Raw genomic sequence first — 20,669 nt, forward strand, 5'->3', positions numbered from 1 at the left:
GCAGGTCCTTTGGCCCAACAAGTCTACACCAAGCTTCAGAACATCCAACCCAGACCCATCCAAATCTAGTGCACCTAATCTACACATCCCAAAACACGAGGGACAATTTGGCATGGCCAATTCAGCTCGCCTGCACATCTTTGGACTGTGGCAGGAAAATGGAGTACCGGGAGTAAACCCATGCAGACATGGGGAAAATGTGCAAACTCCACACGGTTAATTGTCAGCGGATTCAAACCGGAGTTTCTGGCGCTGTGAGGCAGCAGTGCGAATCACTGAGCCACCAAGCCACCCAATAATTGCGAGCTCCTCAACAATATCCTTTGTATTTCTCAAATTCAAATGAAGCAAATCCTTCACCACATGCTGTATTCAAACTTACTTTTTCATGATTGATTTTAGAATGCATGGTTTCCCATCTACACTGTCAGCGATCTGCAAATAGTCTGAAATGTGCTATTAAGTAATTTTAAGCAAACTCCTAAATGCACAATAAAAACATCGAATAGACTTGAAAGCAACTGAGTCGGTATTTCCTGCCGTTTTTCAGCTGATTTTGTGCAACAGGTCAAGACACAACTGCTGTATGTGGTGTTTGTTTCCCCAAACCCTTCAATGGTAGTTTGCAGGATAAGACAGAGAGACAGGCGCATGGAAGTTACAAGAGAGAGAGCAGGATGCAACAAATCCATTTCTTCAACACTTTCTATTTGTTGCAAAGTCCAGAAATATTTCAAATAAAGAGCTCCAGTCCCAAATGTAGAAGGGCAACCAAATTTCCAATGAAGAACTTCTGATATTGTCTCTACACACAGGGCTGAATTGTCGAAGTCAACTGGCCTTGACCTGAGACATGAGATTCTTCACAACGTGGAGCGGAATTCGGGAGGAAAACCAAAGTCCCTCTGTCCGCACTCTGATTTCACCGTCACTTATTGGAATCGTGCCATTTCAAGAATGGTACAGTGATCAGGCAGCAGCTTCTGGAGTAGCCACTGCCAGCACCATGCCACCCTTGGTTCTGCCACAAACCACAATTGGCTCCAGCTCTCACATCCAGCAGCAGGGCTTCATGACAATCCAGAACATTAAGACCGCAATTGTCTCGTGTGAAAAAGAACGCCATCTTCCAACTTTTAGATGCAATGCACATTTTGTGGACTGAACGCCAACACTTTTCTAAATGTGGTAGCCATGGTTTGGAATATTTCTTGTTTTGTGGTTCCTGGGTGCAGAAGGAAATATCCACAGGACTTTCCACAAACTGCTTGCTCTCCAGCAATTGCCTTTGAGAATGTCGCATTAAAAGAGCCATTCATTACACAAAAGATCAAGCGTGCTTTCAAGCGACTGCAAATATTCCTGGAGAACTAAATTTTTCATATCCCTTGCAGTTTGGATTGTCAAGGTCACCGTGCCTGTAACTGGTCAGACAAGATAACTGAAGTCCTTGAAATGAGCGTTTGACTCCATCTGTGACTGTGTGCCAGCAGTTAGAATGGCTGACATCTCTGGATTCAGTGTTGCAACTTGGATTCAGCGCTTTTGGGAAACTGATCACACTGCAGACGGGTGACTGCAATAGTTGGTGATCTTTTTTTGTCAAACTTACATAGCTGGTCAGCGAGAAAGCAGTGATAATGGGAGGTGCAGATGCTTGAGAATCCAAGATAATAAAGTGTGAAGCTGGATGAACACAGCAGGCCAAGCAGTATCTCAGGAGCACAAAAGATGACGTTTCGGGCATAGACCCTTCAGGCCCGAAACGTCAGCTTTTGTGCTCCTGAGATGCTGCTTGGCCTGCTGTGTTCATCCAGCTTCACACTTTATTCTCTTCGCAAGAAAGCAGATCACATTTAGTGGAAGAGACAGAGAATGGAGGTGAGAAAAGGAGGAGTGAACCAAGCCCATTTTTTCAATTGATTTTTCCTTGCAGGAGAGTCCAGAGATGCAAATGTGAGGTAAACAATTCAGGGCCAGGGCTGATGAAGGGAACAAACTGTTCAATGAAGAGATTTGGATGCTTTCTGTTGATCGATTTAAATAAGACCTCTAATACGTAAGAACAAAGTAAGGATAAGAGAGGCATATTTAATGCGATTCTGAGCATTTGTGCAGCAATGGTGTTGGCTGCACTGCTGTCATATGCTTTCAAGAGGAAGACCGTAAAAAGCTAAACAACAGCTCTCCAGTAAATTCCTTTTATGTTTTTGAATTTTGAGTCAAAAGTTATTTATACACAGACTGGAGCAAAGGTGTTTTCCTCTCACTGCAACTGTCCCGAGAGACATGAGATTTCCAGATTCCTCACAGCTCTGCAGCTGAAATTGATCATGAAGAAAGACATTTTAAACAAGCTTTCCCATCCACTAGTGGCAGACAGCTGGTATAAAATTGCTGGAGATGCATGGGTTCAGTGTTACATTCTTTGATTAACTCTCTTTATGAGATGGATCACCCTCCAGACGTAGTGATACAATAGGCTGCAGCAGGTTTTTCTTCAAAACCTTCACAAGAGGTTTGAAAGCCACTACAGGCAGACAGAGCGGAGGTGTGGAGATAGGAGCCTGAATTCTTCAACATTTTGTATCCTTGTTTCAGATTTCAGCTATCTAAATTTTAGCCTACAGATGGAGATCTGAATATTGAATGGATGTGCAATTTTTCACGGAACACTTTTGGCTCTTTTGCAGTGATGCAACATCTTTTTAAACAAATAAAATCTTTCACCTCTCAGAATAATGCAAACATTATACGTACAGTCAGGCAACTTTGTTAATGTGACTGTTGCAGACTGGTGTTAGCTGCACTGCTCTGGCAGGAAGGCCCTCCATACAACTTACAAGAAGTGCCAGCAATGTTCTTTGACGTTGTTGTAATTTGGATGAAACTTAATTAAATCACACATTGGCTGAAAACTTACCTTTTGCTTGCTGCTATCATTGTTGGAATTTCTTCTGCTCCTGACGTGTCAATGCTTCCATATCTGCAATTGGTCACACAAAGCAAATTAAGTGATTTTAATCAAGCACTTGAATCTGCAACTTGCATTCTGCCATTGAAAAACATCTGAAGTTATTTGGTGTTGGCATTCGAAGACTTGATTACCGAGTTTGTTAAAACTATGAATTGAAATGCCAATTTGGCATTTTATAGCTTATGCGCCGCGTCCCATGCAGACAGGGAGGTGTAAAACATGCAATATGGTAATATCTCATCTGATTTTAACTTCAAATTTACATTACATTAACCATTCAACCCCACTGTCTCAACAAGAATCTATTTACCTTTGCATTGATAATATTCAAGAGCTCTGCTTTTACCATCTTTTCAGGAAGAGAACTCCAAAGAATAACCACATTTTGAAAGATATTTTTTAAAAATCACTGTTTTACATGGACAACAACTGACTTTTAGACGTTCATCCTTCATTCCAGTCTCTCCTGTGACAGGAAACATCGTCTCCACATCTAACTTGTCCAAATCCACAGGATTTTTTATGTTTCAATCATGTTGCCTCTTCCTCCCCTGAACACTCACTGGTTAGGGTTAGGGTTAGGGTTAGGGTCAGGGTTAGGGTTAGGGTTAGGGTTAGGGTTAGGGTTAGGGTTAGGGTTAGGGTTATGTCCTAACCCTAACCCTAACCCTAACCCTATCGCAAGCCTTGCCTTTGAAAAGTTTCCTTGTAATCCAAGTCAATTCGTCTCGGTATTATTCTGGTAAAACTGCTCTGAAGTGCCTCCAATGTATTTACATCCTTCCTTTAATAGACTGACCAATATCAAGAACTTTTAAGATATGGGCTCACCAGTGATCCCTACATTTGTGCTTAAATCCCCTCATGATAAAATGAAAACATTTTTTCACTTTCCTAATTACTTCCTGTATTACTAGCATTTTGTGATTCATGCACTGAGATCCCCAGATTCCACTGCATCTCAGAGCGATGGAATCTCCTTCCATTATAAAAACTGCCGTTCTTCCTACCAAAAAGGAAAACTTGGAAAACTTCAGCAGAAACAGATTGTTAAAATGGTTGCTCAATTTGTCTGATCCGAACCATTTTGAACTCCAGTTAACTCTCAGTCTCAAAAAATCACAGAAGGAAATGTGGATATTCACGTATAAAGGGATGAATTCCCTGGATCTCATTACAGAATGCCAAAACAACTGGAGCATCCAGTGAGCCTGTCTATCCCTTTCACCATGGATAAAGGAAAATCTTGAAAAGTAGGCTGTCTGTAAGGTGAATGGACACGATAAACATCCAATGCATAATGATGATCTTACAGCTGAACTAAAATGGTTGACTCAAACACTAATCTTAAACACAACATCTGTCCAATTGGTAAAAGGGATTTGAACTTTTGTTTAGCAGGGACGCCATTTTGTTTTTAGAATTTTTAAAATACTTCAAGATGCCACTTGCAGATGGAGAATTCCACCAAATGCTAAAAGACCAGTCATTGACTAAGCAGCCAAAGTCGTAAACAACGACATTGTGAAAGGAGGAGACAGTAAATATAAGAGGTGACTGTCCTAACCAGAACTACCTCAGAGTTCAATCACCTCTGGCTATTTTCTACTCTGCTCAGATTTTATCACCATAGCGCATTTGGGAAAGATTTTCCTCCCAGTTGCAGGTTGTCCCCGTAATGTCAGAGGCACGTCAATTGAAGGTCAGCAGTGGTGAGAATCCCTGTATCCGCAAATTGAGCTTTGAAGAATAAACCCAAAAAACCATTTGTGAACTGCATAAACTGTTAAATGCTTCCCCATCATTCGGAAAACTAATGTATAAAAACTCAGGTGACAAGAAAAACCATCGCTGATGCCATTTAAAAAAACAAATTAACCCGTTGTTACAGAACAGTTGTACCCCTGCATATTTCAGTCATAAAGAGACATTCATTTGACCAACATAATAAAGTGTGAAGCTGGATGAACACAGCAGGCCAAGCAGCATCTCAGGAGCACAATAGCTCACGATGAAGGGTCCAGGCCCGAAACGTCAGCTTTTGTGCTCCTGAGATGCTACTTGGCCTGCTGTGTTCATCCAGCTTCACACTTTATTAGCTTGGATTCTCCAGCATCTACAGTTTCCATTATCACTTCATTTGACCAACATTTCAGTTTTGCTAAAAAGGCTCCTCATCTGCACCCAGTTCCCAAACTTTGATTCTTCTGCTCAACACAGACTGACAGACAATTCACAGACTTTTTCCAATGAAAATACCATTCTTCCATTCACCGCATTCAGAAACTGATGCATTCCAAACATTGTTGCAGATAGCTCCAAACTCCATACAAAACATCGAAGGAAGTCAAAGTGACTGCTTATCTTTAATACCAAGGCCTGGTCACCGTCGTAAACCACTCACCGCGCTTTTTAAACTTGGTGTTCTACTTGCCTAGGTTGCTTCATTGTTGTGAATAATGAACCAAAACAAAAAGTTGTCACCTGTTTTTGCATTCCGTCCCAAACCACTTGTGGGGTGCTTCATCATGATTTGTGCTGCATATGGGCTCAGGGTTATTGGAAGGGGATGGGGGCACAAACCAGAAGAAGGGAAGGACTTCTCTGCCTTGTTATAAACAAACAAGCTCATCACAGGACCTGGACTGTGGTACCCATCTGTTGGCAGAAAGGGTCCATAACAGGAAACACTTCCTGCAGGAAATGGGGAGGCCCAAACAGTGACAAATTCACCTTCGGGAAAATAAAATCTGATGTAAATCCTGGGGAAGTCGAATGAAATTCACATGCTGGAATTGCCATCATTAATTTTCCAGTTTGAAAATTAGAACAGTTGTGTGCTGCTCATGAAATCATTCTGACAGCAATAAGATGGCACAATTTTGTTTTGTGAGTCCTTTAAATCTCTTCTGCATGCAAATCCACATTTTGCAACAGGCCAGTGAATGCTGCAAGGCACCTGAAAAAGTTTGCACTTTATTTCACTGTGGAGAGCTAGAAGAAGAGTTTCAATTGTATTGCAGGCATATAATTTTTTAAAAATATAAACCTGTCCATAAGCTTTTATGGACAACACTGGAGCAGGTGGGACTTGTGCCCAAGCCTTCTGGCCCAGAGCTAGGGACACATATCACTGCACCACAACACTCTGCAAAATCTCTCATTATGGAGGACTTCAAGTTTAATTACTTTTCATCAAGTTATTCAGACATTTTATGACTCATGACTGCAACAGATAGAATTTGAATCTGGACCTTTTAGGCAGAAGGTAGGGACATTATCACTGCATCAGTGTGTAGGATAAAGTCTTTCAGAGCACTTCAAAAAATACATGGGCATTTCTGATGAAATCAGATGAAAGGTAAAGCCCAGATCTGCAGAGCTCAATGTCCAAGGGGTGGGGGCTGCAGATGCAGGTAACTTAGTGTGTCTAATGATAAAAAAACATTTGTCTCCCTTATTGATGCTTAGACGGTGCTTCTCAGTTCACAAGTGAAGAACTTAGAGTTGTTTCCAGACAGCTAGTTTCAGTGATTCATTGCCAGAATAATTAAAAGCAAGATTTACTCGACTGAACCTTTTCTGTCATTGCTATTAAACAAACTGTTGATACTCACTTGTCCAGGTGGCTAACCAACACACTTTCAGTGGTGGTATATGTTTTGTATGTCGAAAGAAATACGCAGACATAGGAAAAATCCTTGTTCATGAAAGCAACTATTAAATTTTCCACAAGTTTTTCCACAGTGCCAGAGTTGAGAATTCGAACTTTGCTGGTATCAGAGAGATTTGAAGGAAGCTGATTTGTTGATGTCTATGGAGAGTACAAATGAACAAAGTAAAAACGATGCAGGAACAACTTTCATTTGTGAAGATCATTGACATGGCAGAAACATTTCAAAATGCTTCACCTTTCCATTATCATTTAAAAATCAGCCCATCTTCATGGAGCTATTTTACTCGGACAACTCACCTAAAGCTTGGTCAGAAAGATCGGTTTGAGGACAAAGAGAAGATGTTTTGGAAGGGTGTTCCAGAATAAAGAAGATCAAGCATGCGAGGAAATTCAAAGTGGGCAGAATTAGAACGACAAACATATGAGCATTGCAGGGCTGGGGGAGGATACATTCTTGGGGAGGTACAATACGTTCAATCCAATGACAAAGCAGCTGGTCTCTTCTTGTGTTATTTCAACCATTTTAAAATCAAACCTCAAGTCAAAACATCACAGAAATATGGCCAGCCCGATTAATATAAAACCAAAATTTGAATCTTGGAGTTATTTTGGATCGACCTCAAGAGTATTAAAACATAATTTGAAGTAAACAAGCATTTAATATTAAAGCCCTTCATCTGCCCAGCCACTCCTTCTCAATTTCTACTTTGATCCAGTCACAGAGGGCCAGAAACTTTCCACAGCAGGGACACTGTGCAATTATGTGCATCAAGTTCTGTCTCCACCTCTCGGCCACAGCATACAACAGCAAACAGGACAGTCCAGCTTCAATCACGTTTGAACTCTCTGCTAACATTATCACTGATCTCACATTTCTGAACAATATTGTTTTTTAGCAATCTAATTACTCTTGAAAGTAAGCTTACAGAACTGGGAGGAAAGCAGAGAGTTGTAAAATGTTTGCTGCCTTGGCAGAAAATAGAAGGAGGGAGAGAATTGAAGAAAAAGGAAACCTCAGTTTTTATGTTCCACACCTAGTGCTGTGCAAAGTCTCTTCCAATGTGCAGCCTGAGCATTATCAAACTTGATACTGGAAAATTCATCTTTTGCAGTCTGAACGATTCAAAATTTAAATGCTTCAGTTGGAAACATGCTGGAATTCATATAAATGGAACTTCATACCAAATGGTTGACCCCCTTCATGTAACTGGTCTTTCACTTCCCACTGTCTCTGCTCCATAAATAAGTGACTGCCGATTGCAGTGGATTCCTGACATTAATTTACATTTCGCCTCAAAAGCAAGGTGGTTCTTTCCTCTCCTTTATATGTTCTCTTCCACTAAAAGCATGGATGCTAGAAAGATTGTCACTTCCCAGAAATCAGTTTTGTCAGTTGGGGCCAGGCCTGGCAGGGGAGAAAGGGGGAAGGAGTCTGGGGTCGGTGCTCTCCGGAGCATGAGAGACAAGTTTGGGGACTTTTGAATGGGTATGACGAAGGAGGACTGTGTATTCAGTTGTCTATTTTTTTACGTGCAACTATATAATTAATTTCATCAGCACTCTCCAAAATCTCCAAATTAAAATGAAGACTTAAACAGTACAGCACAGTGCAGGCTCTTCAGCTCACAATGTTGTGCCAACCTGTTATCCTACAAAGAGCAATCTACCCTTCATACCCTACATTTTACGATCCTCCACGTCCCTATCCAAGATTCGCTTCAAAGTCTCGGAAGTATCTGACTCCACTACCATTGCTAGCAGTGCACTCCACGTGCCTACCACCCTCTGTGTAAAGAATCGAACTTTGACGTCTCTCCTATACCTTCCGACAATCAATTTAAAATTACGCACCTTCATAATTGTCATTTCCGCCCTGGGGAGAAAAAATCTCTGTCTATCCACTCTCTCTAAGCTTCTCATCCTCTTGTAAACCTCTATCAAATCAGCTCGCATCCTTCTTCACTACAATGAAAAAAGCCTGAACCTTTCTTCAAAAGACCTCCCTCTCGTCGAGGCAGCATCCTGGAAAATCTCCTCTGCAGCCTCTCTCAAGGTTCCACATCTTTCCTGTAATGAGCTGACCAGAACTGAACACAATATTCCAAGAGCAGTCTTACCAGAGTTTTGCAGAGCTGCACAACCAGCCCAGCTCATCCCCTCGCCCCACTGCATCCCAAAACCAGCCCAGCCTGTCTCTGCATCCCTAACCTGTTCTTCCTCTCAACCATCCCTTCCTCCCACCTCAAGCCGCACCTCCATTTCCGACCTACTAACCTCATCCCACCTGCTCGACTTGTCCGTCTTCCCTGGAGTGACCTATCCCCTCCATACCTCCCCACCTTTACTCTCCTCTCCACCTATCTTCTTTTCTCTCTATCTTCGGTCCACCTTCCCTCTCTCCCTATTTATTCCAGAACCTCTCCCCATGCCCCTCTCTGATGAAGGGTCTAGGCCCAAAACATCAGCTTTTGTGCTCCTGAAATGCTGTTTGGCCTGCTGTGTTCATCCAGCTTCACACTTTCTGACATTTAATTTGCACCTTTTTTTTACTGTTTGTGAGTGATACCTTTCTTTCATTCTGTGGAGGTCTGTAATTGAAAATACCGAATGTGTAAGTTTTGCAGTGAAACAGGCTCTTTGCCTTGCTTGTTTCTTTCCTCCGATCTGGGTGACCAAAATATCTTTGGCCCCGTTGGGTCTGATTTTTTGCCTCAATGTCCATGCTTCATGTTTAGATGTAGCCTGTATATGATCAGGCATTGTTTGCTTAATCATAGATTGCAACACAGGTGAGCCTTTGCATTCCCTCCACAAACAGTTCACAATATTGTCTGCCCAACGGATAGACATCAGAGGGCCTCTAGTGGCAAATTGTACCACAGTTATCACAGCAGCTGAGAAGGTGGGGAGTTAGGGAGGGGATAGGTGAGTCCAGGGAAGACGGACAGGTCAAGGAGGTGGGATGAGGTTAGTAGGTTGGAAATGGAGGTGCGGCTTGAGGTGGGAGGAAGGGATGGGTGAGGGAAAGAGCAGGTCAGGGAGGCAGAGACAGACCGGGCTGGTTGTGTGATGCAGTGGGGGGAGGGACAAACTGGGCTGGTTTTGGAATGCGGTGGGGTAAGGGGACGAACTGGGCTGGTTTTGGGATGCGGTGGTGAAGGGGAGATTTTGAAGCTGGTGAAGTCCACAATGATACCATTGGGCTGCAGGGTTCCCAAGCAGAATATGAGTTGCTGTTACTGCAACCTTCGGGTGGCATCATTGTGGCACTCCAGGAGGCCCGTGATGGACATGTCGTCTAAAGAATTGGAGGGCGAGTTAAAATGGTTTGCGACTGGGAGGTGCAGTTGTTTCTTGCAAACCGAGCGGAGGTGTTCTGCAAAGCAGTCCCCAAGCAACCGCTGGGTTTCCCCAATGTAGAGAAAGCCAAATTGAAGTCTTTTCGTTGGGACAATTTTACCACTCGAAACAAGAGCAATTAAAGACGAACAAATCTACATTTGAACACACGGCATTGTTTATCAGGCAGATTCAAGTGACCACGAGTTTTTGTTTTGTGTGACAATGCCAATTTTGGCCTGTGGCCTGGGCAGAATTTCACACCTCATTGTTACAGCGTAGACTACGAGCAAATCCTGTCATATAATTTCAGTAGACATCACCTCCACTTCAACTCTATTGTAAATAAATGGGCAATTCCATCCAATTTCTGGCAGATTAACACAACTTGCCATAACCCCAATATACACCATTAAAACACAGGCAAATTAGTTGTGCAGAAGAAGAGTAAAGGCAGACGGGAGACAAACCATACTCACTCCTGAACCTCTTGCAGCTTTGTTGGTTGCTTGTTTGCTGCGGTGTCGGTTAAAGATTACTTGATAGGCAACTCCTTCTTCCAGCTCCCACCCCCAGCTTGGCCACTGCTTGGGCTGTCAAAGAATAGAAACAAAACACTCAGTAAATCCCTCTGAACAGATTCTTCCTCCATTTTAGCAACTAGAATACAAAGATGAAAAGTTAAAAATAATTATTGACTCTGCAGAAGAGTGTTGGAAACTTTGCCTTCACCATGTGATGCTTTCACAACAGCACAAAAATATTCTGCAGCAATGCTCACAGGACTTCTTGCACACTTTAAGATGAGTTTGCAGCATTTACTACATTGATAAAAATTCAAGTTATCACTATTTCCAAATTTGAAATAAAACCTACTTATGCTCAGACTGACTTGATACTCAGTGCAGAAACTGTACACAGTAAAACAAAATAGAAGGCTCTTACAAACAATGTTCACTTTTGTAACAATACTCCCTCGCATTCCAGTGTTTAAACTAAAAGATGAAAAGAGTTAATGTTAGCCAGTGCACTGTATGGACGGCATTCATGAATCAAAAAATAGTATGTTACCATGAGAAAGGTGTTTGCTCCTTTCCTCACTCCTGAAATCAGTAATTCCCTGACAACATACAGGGAATGGCCAACGGCTCAATTTCCATTTTGATTTTGGTACCAAACGGATGCTACATAAACCGGGACATTCGTTTTAAGTGAATATATTGCAAGGGTCTTGCTTCAGTTCCATTCCTCACACCCACCTGCCACCCGACTTTGGCCATAATCAAATTAAGGTTTCTCCATCTCCGCAATTGCCTCTAGCATGGCAAATGCTAGAGACATCTGTGCTCCTATACCAGAAGACTTAGGCATACCTGACTGTCATTGTTGCATCAATGATTGCCGTGCCGACAGCTTCTGAGGATGTCAACTTAAAAATTAAATTTACCTCCTGAACTTTTCCACTTCAATTTGCTTCTTCAAAGTTGTCCTTCAAAATCTTTCTGATCAAGATTTGATCATCTGACCTCACATTTCCTACACAATTCAAGGTCGTATCTGCCTTTAAAATTCTCGATAATCATAGATGTCTCAGTGCAACAAAGGCACTGAAGATTAACATCAGTTATTTTTTTTAATTACAGTAGACCTGTCAAGCTATGAAGTAGGATGGCCAGGTATTCAGAAGGAAATTGAATTTCCTTGGTCATTGTGTCAAATAATTGCTCTCACTTATGTCGCACTTCAGCACATGACATTCTTGTGATGGACTTTGAGATGGCAATTTCAAAAAAAATAAGGCAGCTGCAAAATTAATTTGGAAAAAGATGTGCAACTGAGCATGTTTCTGATCTATTAGATTCAACTACAACTACAGGCAGCGGGTCGGGCAAATTGGCAAGTGACTTGAAGGACATTCCTTTCTCGTGAATCAGAAAAACTCAATTTTAAACCATTCAAATGGATGACTTTTCAGCGTTGAGCAAAACTGCATTTCTAACAGGCAGACATGCTGAGAAAATGGAAATAATTCTAAACGTTGAAAACTATCATCCTTTACATTGCTGGAAATAAAACAATAAATTCACCATTGTAGCTGGCTTTGAGTCAACAAAACACTAAGAGCCAATGTTCAGTCACAGGAACATACGCATTTTTCCAGAGTAGCATCCAGGAAATTGGGGAAAAAACGGAACAATGTTCCAGAAAAGGTAACGAGGGAGTTGCTCTCAAAGATTATTTAAACCATTAGCAGTTGAAAAAGGTGGCAGCACAGCAAGCTGAAGACTGGAAAACAAGTCACTAGTGAGCAATCTACACTCAGATTCGATAACTTGTACAGTATGAAGATGCATTACACCAATGTATTGAGTACTTCTGCTTCAGCAAGGGCAGTAATGCACCCAAACCTCAAATAATACCACACTGCTCAAGATCACAAACAGAAGACTCCCACAGCTTTTGAGGTATACTATGAAGATTAAGCAAACCAAAATCCAATTTTCTAGCACTTTTTATTTTCATGTCCACTCTTGGATGTGTCACAGATACACAATCGCTCCATCATGAAGCAAATTGTTCACTGAAAGCTCCAAGCTGAACAATATTGACCAGAATTGTTTTTTAAGTCACTACTCTCTGAAATTGCCAGCATAATCCAGGATGCCTCAGCACAAATTTTATTACATAACAATAAACACAAACACAAAAGAACTCTGAATTTCAGGTATTTACATTCCTTCACTGTCTCCTTCGAAATATTCCAGGCAACTTAGAAAAAGAAAGACCAAGATTTATTTTGTTTATAATTGTAAAAGCAGGGTTTTCTTGATAGATTATGAGTAGTGTTGACTTAGTCACACAGATTTGGACAATTCCAGTTTTGTTGCCAGCATTGTGCTGTATCAACTGGTGGTTCAGGGCATGAACATTACAACTTGCTTCAGGAAAGCTACTGCAGTTATTTTACCAAAACTGTTGTGACTTTGCCACATTTTACCTGTTGCAGGAATGCTGTATGTACCTTCAAGAAAAAATAAACTGGCTATGGATATCATGACATTGTAGAACCTTACCATATCAAGACCCAAGATGAAACTGCAACAATATCTGTCTTTTGGGACCATTTAAGATGAAGCAGGGCTTGAAATATGTCCATCATTGTGCAGTCAGAAGAGCTACAGAGCATGCCCAGAAAGAGCCACGTCACATTGGACAGATCTAGCGCCTGAATATATCAGGTTGCACAAGATATTCTCCTCTCTTACAGTTCCTTGTATGTATTTATATTTAATAAAGCCTGTGAAATGTTCACTTAAAAAAGAGTTCATCTGATGGTCAACTTACTTTTCACACATGACCACAGTCAAATTACTAACAGAGATTTTCTAAGTCTTCGGGGAAGGCACAAGGTTCAACATCTTCAATCAAGTTCAGTACACCCTCCCTCGCCCAGCATCTCTGATCCACATGGACACTGAGTAAGGTGGATGGTGGTAAGAGATTCACAGCAATCAAATCAAAGCCACTTGCTGTCTTCATTAACTTGGGCAGACAGTCTCACTTTGCTTGGCCTCAACCTAATACTGCCAAGTGTCAGTGTTATGTGCTGCGAGAATTCACTCTCAGAATTATCCCTCCATTCCATACATATCTTCAAGCCTTATAACAGCAGTCTTAATGATTAGTCACCAAATTATCAGAACAGTCTGAGAAAATATTTTCCAATAAATTTATATCTCATGATTTTCAACTAAAGCATCAGTCCTGCCATCTCCTTCTTAATCAGGCCATTATTTTGCTGCATGACTTAATGGGCTATTTCATTTAAATTGCAGCTTTTCAAAACTCTTCATCACCACTGGAAAATGATCCTGCCTGGTTTGATGAAACTCTCTGGGTATCAGGCAAACAGCAGGGAAACTTCACTGCAAGGAAGACACACGAAACAACTCCCAAAGTGTCACTGATTGACTGGGGCAGTACATCACCAACATTCACAATTAAGAATTGAAATGATGTGGTGTCCAGTCCTTTGCACCATTTGGAACACTGTTTCGGATGATGTCTCCCAAACACGATTTCGAGATCACCTAACACAGATTACCATATCTCCACACCTTCCCTTTTGTTCACATATTTCGGTATTTCAACAAAAAAGTGAGTTTTGCGTCCATTAGTTTTATGAAAATAATGGGAATAATAGGCTAACCAGCTTATATTGACACGAGGAATATTACAGTTCTGTCAAACATGTTCTTCTACAGCTTACTCTTTGTAGCAAGTGGTACTATCTCAGCAGCTGGAAAATCAGGAAGCCCTAGCTTCAAGACCCTCAACTGTGTCAAGTTATCATGTCTCAACGAGATGCTTTAAAATTGGTTTTAGTCTGCACTTCAGAATTCTGGCATGAACTTAATAAAATCCCTTGGTCCATCAGAGAACTGAAATCCACGGAGAGCTCAAACATGATCAAATCCTGGAGAGCCTTGTAAAGTTTATTCAATTGAAAAGACGGTGTGGCAGTCACAACTTTCACTCTTTCGGAAGGTCGGACTAATGATGGCACCAACACATCACTCAGTCTTGCACACTATTTTGAAATAAACAGAAGTAAAAACAAGACATGGCAGCTAAACTATTGTGTCTCTTGAAAACTGAAGTCTCAACAAGCAGGCAACTAGAACTGCACTAAAAAAGATGCACTTTATCCGAGCAAAGCAGACTGCAATTCAACACAAAGCGATCAAAATGAATGTTGCCGTCACATTGTCTAAAAAATATCCCAACATTCAATGGATGAATAATTTTAACTCAGAGTAGAAGATGCAGAAGATATTTCTGTTTCCCAACAGCCAGTATTGGAATTTTGTAAAGGTGCAAAGGAACAAGAGCTGCATCCACTCCCAGTTCCGCGCATCTTCCGTACCGACATGACAATTCGTCAAATTGACCTGTAAATCGATTGTCTAATATCAAAGAGACGATCATGAAATGCAAAATAGTCCTGTTCGTCTATTTCTCAAAATAGTAAGCCATGCACTTAATTTTTTTTTTCAAAAAAGGAAATCAATTAAAAGCAATCAAGATCAGTTTTTGAGAAAGTTGTTTCAAAGAACCAAGTGAAATTCCTGAAAACCAATGTGAACACCTGGCTGTCATATTTTCTCACTATGGAAGGCTCAGCTATTAAGTCACCCAAGCAAGACTGGGCCCAGAGGCCTGGGATACTGCTGGGGTATGAAGGAAAATCCTTCAGTGCAGAATGGCTTGGAAATCCAGAAGCTGCTATTTGCGATTCAACATTCTTGCTGAGGAATAGCCATTTATTCCCACCTCAGAGTACAATCAGCAAGTCTTCAATGCACTAATCTGCACATTCGTAGTCTCACGGAAAAACCCCGAGAATGCATGTTCAATAATGCACATTTGGGTTTTAGCAAGCATATTAAATTATTACTGGCCCTGAAAAAGTTAATGCAATACCTGCGGAACAAAAATTCTTTCTTTTTACACATAAGTATGTTTTTTTTTACCATGCCTGTCGATAATAACTTTGTAATTCATGAAATTCATTAATTGCTGTCTGAAAATTTAATTCAAGAAAAGAAACGCGGTATTTATAACTTGTGGGTTTGCTGTCTTTGAGAATACTTCACATGATTGGTTGCTTGCCTTCTTTGCTGGCATCACCGCTCTGACATATTTGCACATCTCCTCATCCATGTGCCACATTAAAACTGTTTTATTTTCATCTGAACCTCCTATTTATAATATTAACATATTGTAAATCTTAACTTATTTATTCAACACATCCTAGTGCCAAAAGTAAATCCTGAAATAGAAGATTTGCAGTTGTAGCACTGAAAATCATTTTTGATGGTACATGGAAATGTTTCTCATATATTATATGCAATGCCGGGTATAATCTAGTATGCAGGAAAGCATATCAAACATTCCCAAGCATGGAAACAAATGCCAAAGGTTTCCAGTCACCATATAAACAAATGGAACTGCAACTTGCTTCAGAACTTGCTACAATTTTGTTTTTATTGCTTGTTTATTAGAAGTCGAGCTCAGAACACAATCATTTCAAATGCAATATTCCACGAAAACCAGGAGGAACGTGATCATCAATTGATAGAGAAAGCAAGCAACAACAAGGTTTTTGACAGATGAACATGAGCCGAAAATGCACCAGAATCCCAGATGGCCACAGGATCGTTCTATTAAAAGTGGGTGGTTTAAACTGAAGGTCACCACATTTCAGGAGAGGGGTGAATGCTAGGAAAGAAAGTCCTTCATCATAGCCTCAACTGCTCGCAGGAATTAAACCCACCATACTGGTAACACTCTGCACCACAAAACCACAATCAAACTATCCAATTAACCATTCATGACATTAAAATATTTAGGTGGTGTTTTTGACCAGTGCAGACTAAATGGGTCAAAAGGTCTTTTTGAGAATTGCGGATCTCTATCACTGTATAACATCGTCTGTCTGGTGATGTTATTCTGTACAATTTGATGTTTTCGGTCATGTCGCTCTCATTTCGGACACTGATTATCTACTTTTCTACACAATGGGTAGACAAGGTAGAAGTAATTCCTGTGGACAATTATAATTTGAGTAACAATTTGAAATGGTCACTCGTTTGAATTGAACACAAATGACACATGATTGACACAGACAACAAGAGTTTTGCAAGTCATGTAAATTAACCGCTTTTTCCCAGTTTATAAAACACCAAGACAGTGATGTTTCGCCTATGAAGAGATGCAGTCATTACTTGGCTCGTGTCACATTTGCAATCCCAAGTGAAACAAAACAAAAAGCAAAAATGATACAACAAGGTATAGAGAAGGATGAACACAGCAGGCCAAGCAGCATCTCAGATTCTCCAGTACGTGCAGTTCCTAGTATCTCTGAAAAGCAAGAACGATTGACTGACTCCTCAACACCATTCGACAGGACTTCCCCAAATGCAGAAGCCTGGTGCTGACATGGAAAACTTCGTAAAATGTCAGGCTGACTTGTTCAAGAATGCAGATTCTGAGATGCAGCCAAGCCTGTGAAAGACTGCACGTGGGTTTGATCCCATGCCCCCGCCAGCCTGAAAAGCACTGAGCTTCCCAGTTGGCTTTAGGAGGCACAGTACACCTCGGTGTGAAGGATAACAGAAAGCTGAGCATTTGCCACAGAATATTGCACAGAGGGAAGGAAAAGCATACCCCCTTCCTAATCACCCACACCTTCAGGATTTACACACGGTGTAACATATGGGCAGCGGGAAGCGTATTTACAATGACCCTGCGAGTTGGCAGTGAAGTCAGAAGAAATGGCCACAGCACAAAATCAGTGGTAAACTTAATTCTCCATGGGAATTTCACTGAGTCTTGACGTCAAATCAAACCAATGACTGCTCCAAGACATGCACCAATTCTTACTAACACTTCACATTCTGTGTGAACAGAGCCCCGAACTGTAATGCAAAGCGAGGTAACAAGGTGTAGGGCTGGATGAACACAGCAGGCCAAGCACCATCTTAGGAGCCGGAAAGCTGACATTTCGGGCCGAGACTCTTCTGATGACCCTTCAAATGCAAGATTTTAAGCCACCAGAGATGGATGTGAATCCTATTTCACAAATGCCACCTCCAGTTATGAATCGAATGATCTTAAGAGCTCCAAACCAACTATTCCAACCATGCATGAATCTTACAAACATGCTCATGTTGTCTTTTTTTATGTACAGCCACTTCAACAACAGAACACAAAACCAAAGAATGTTGTGAGACATCTCAACATGCCAAACATATCCAAATGGAAAATACCAACAAGGTCAGCACTACGCAACATTCAAGTAACTAAAAAGTTGAAATGATGGAATCTCCAATGAGGAAAAGAACAAACAATTCAAAGCAGTAGTGGAAGGCAGGAAAAAGAGAAAAACCTACAAGAAAGATGAATTCAAAAACAGCTCTTTCAATCGAGTTAAATCTCTGAATGAAAATGAAATCTCTTTTATACAGGACCGAGGCCCACCAATTTTTACAATAAATTCCACCGTCACTGCTTTCTCATAAACTCTGTGCAGGAAATACAAATGTAATTAAATCTGTTCAACTATGTTTGTTAACCATGACAGTTTCAATTTTTCATCTCAATTTTCTTTCCTTTTCTCTCGCCCACCTACAAGACCATAAGTCCCCAAGCATCAGATTTCAAGTAATCTGGTTTTATGCACAAATCCAGTGAATTATTGAAGACACTTCATGAAGCGAAATATTGTTCTTCCACTTTAGAGTACAAACTCTGAAACAATAACAATATATTACCAGCCTTGTTGGGATGTTATGTTCATGTTCTACAAGAGATTAGATGAGGCCTCTTTTAGAATAATGTGTCTAGTACTGGTTGCCCAGTTCGAAGAAGGATATTAGCAAGCTGGAGATCGCTCAGAAGAGATTTACCAGGACGTAGCCGCGTATGGAAGGCTGGAGTTATAGAGAAAGACTAAATAGGCTTGGAGTCTTTTCATTGGAGTGGAGGAAGTTGGGAGGTGACCTGATAGAAGTTTATCAAGTAATGAGAGGTATAGATAGAGATGATGGTCGTTGATTTTTCCCTAAGATGGGGAATTTCAAGACTTGAGGATACATCAATAAGGTGGGAGAAGGGAGATTCTGAAAAAGACATAAGAGGCAATTGTTTTACGCAGAGAGTGGTTCCCATGTGGAATGAAATTCCCGAGGAACTGGTAGATGTGTGTACAGTTACAACGTTTAAAAGGCGTTTGGATGGGAAAATGAATAGGAAAGGTTTGTCGTAGATATATCAATACGTCAATTCTTCTTTCTTAATTCAAATAAGTGATAATCAAGCTTTCCTTTTTCAACCAAAATAGATTGTGTTCTTCCAACAGATGATGTTAATTTACTTGCCCACTCTCAGCCTCTCCATGGCTGTGCATTTCTCACTGTGATGGTTGTTTTACACAGTGCTGATTACAACAGAGATAGAGAAAAGCATTTAAAGGAGCTTGTCGAAAATAAATTTATCTTCATACACAGGGTTTTGATCTGTGCTTCTGTTTATAATATTAACTTCTTTATTCAACACTTCCTAGTGCCAAAAGTAAATCCTGAAGTAGAAGATTTGCAGTGATAGTACTGAAAATAATTTTGGTGGATCAACAAAATATTTCTCAGCTGGATAATTCAGAGTAAATGCTGTGAACTGTTGGACCATTCCTTTCTGACTGCACACCCATGTGCCACCACCTCTGGTGGAACTGTCCTACCAGTGGGGAAGAACAGAAGCGGGGTAGTTATGTAGGAGTCTGTACTTTATCAGGCGTGATTAAGGAATTACGACTATATCAGACTATTGCTCCTCTAACGTTGATGCAAGTTCAGGATAATAGTAAGTCAGACTGGAAGGACAGAATGGGGATGATATGCCATTATGGCTGCCTGATGGCCAGATACATGCCAGGTGCTCAGTCCAGTTTTATCCCTCATTGATATTTACGATCTGATTCCTTCCTGCTGGAAAGTGCAATAATTCGAGTTGGCAGTTAAGAGTTAACCATCTTGCAGCCGTTCTCGACAACTATGCATTAGACCGGATGACAACAGCATATTTCTTTCTTTGAAGGACATTTATGCAATCGATAGATTTTCACAGCAATCAAGGAGCTTTGCAGTCACCATTGCTGGTACCAGCTTTTTTTCCAAAATTCACGAATTAATTGAATTGAAATACCTTTCGCTGCCGTACTGGGATTTGAATTTGTGTGCCTCAAACAACAGGCTCACATTCACCACATTAATTTCGTAAGAGTCTCTTATTACATCAACAAAGACAATCAAACTCTACTAAACTGAACAATCAGAAAGTTTCATGATAGTGTTAAAAAATACCTGATTTGATTTGAGTTGAATGCACGAATAACTGACGTTTTCCATTGTCTGAAATGGAAAAATGAGATTGAAAATTAGGTCTGTAACTTGGTCGGTGAGGGAATATATTCAGTTGTAATATCGAAATCCAATTTCATTTTGCTTTTGTACAACACATGCCCAAAGGGGACACCCATTAAGATCAATCAAATTGCCCAGCTAACTCTGAATAGCAGAAATCAATAGGTCAAGCAGGAGGTCTGTGACCTGTAATATAAGCGTGTTTCCTGACTAATATTCCGCTCACTTATGCAGAGACGCCAAGGTAAATTCTATTTTTCTTGTCATTTGAATGGATAGTAGTTAATTCATCATATATAGGCCTTTTAGTCTGCACAAGTTCTCACTCTCACCTTCTGCTCAAACACTTGGGACATATTGCTGCATTAAAAAGTTGCTGATATATTTTTACAGCTCATTGGATAATGCTCAAGAGGCTGTGGAAACACTCCAACGTTGCCTTCTAAATGGAGTAAGGTTCCAGTATTTATTTAATTGCCATTTACAACACGAGGATGTACCAATGTGTTTAACAGCCGATGGCATACATTTGAAGTGCCGTTGTAAAGTTTAAGAAATGTGGCAACCAGTTTCTGCCATCCATCCCAGGAACAGAACCTGACTGAAAGGCAATATCAGTGCAGCCTCTGAACTGGGTGGACGTTAACTCAGGCAACAACTTCTTTGGTGGAATATTGGGGGAAGAAATCATTTG

The sequence above is a fragment of the Stegostoma tigrinum genome, chromosome 8, assembly GCF_030684315.1.
Source record: "Stegostoma tigrinum isolate sSteTig4 chromosome 8, sSteTig4.hap1, whole genome shotgun sequence".
NCBI classification, from domain to species: Eukaryota; Metazoa; Chordata; class Chondrichthyes; order Orectolobiformes; family Stegostomatidae; genus Stegostoma; species Stegostoma tigrinum.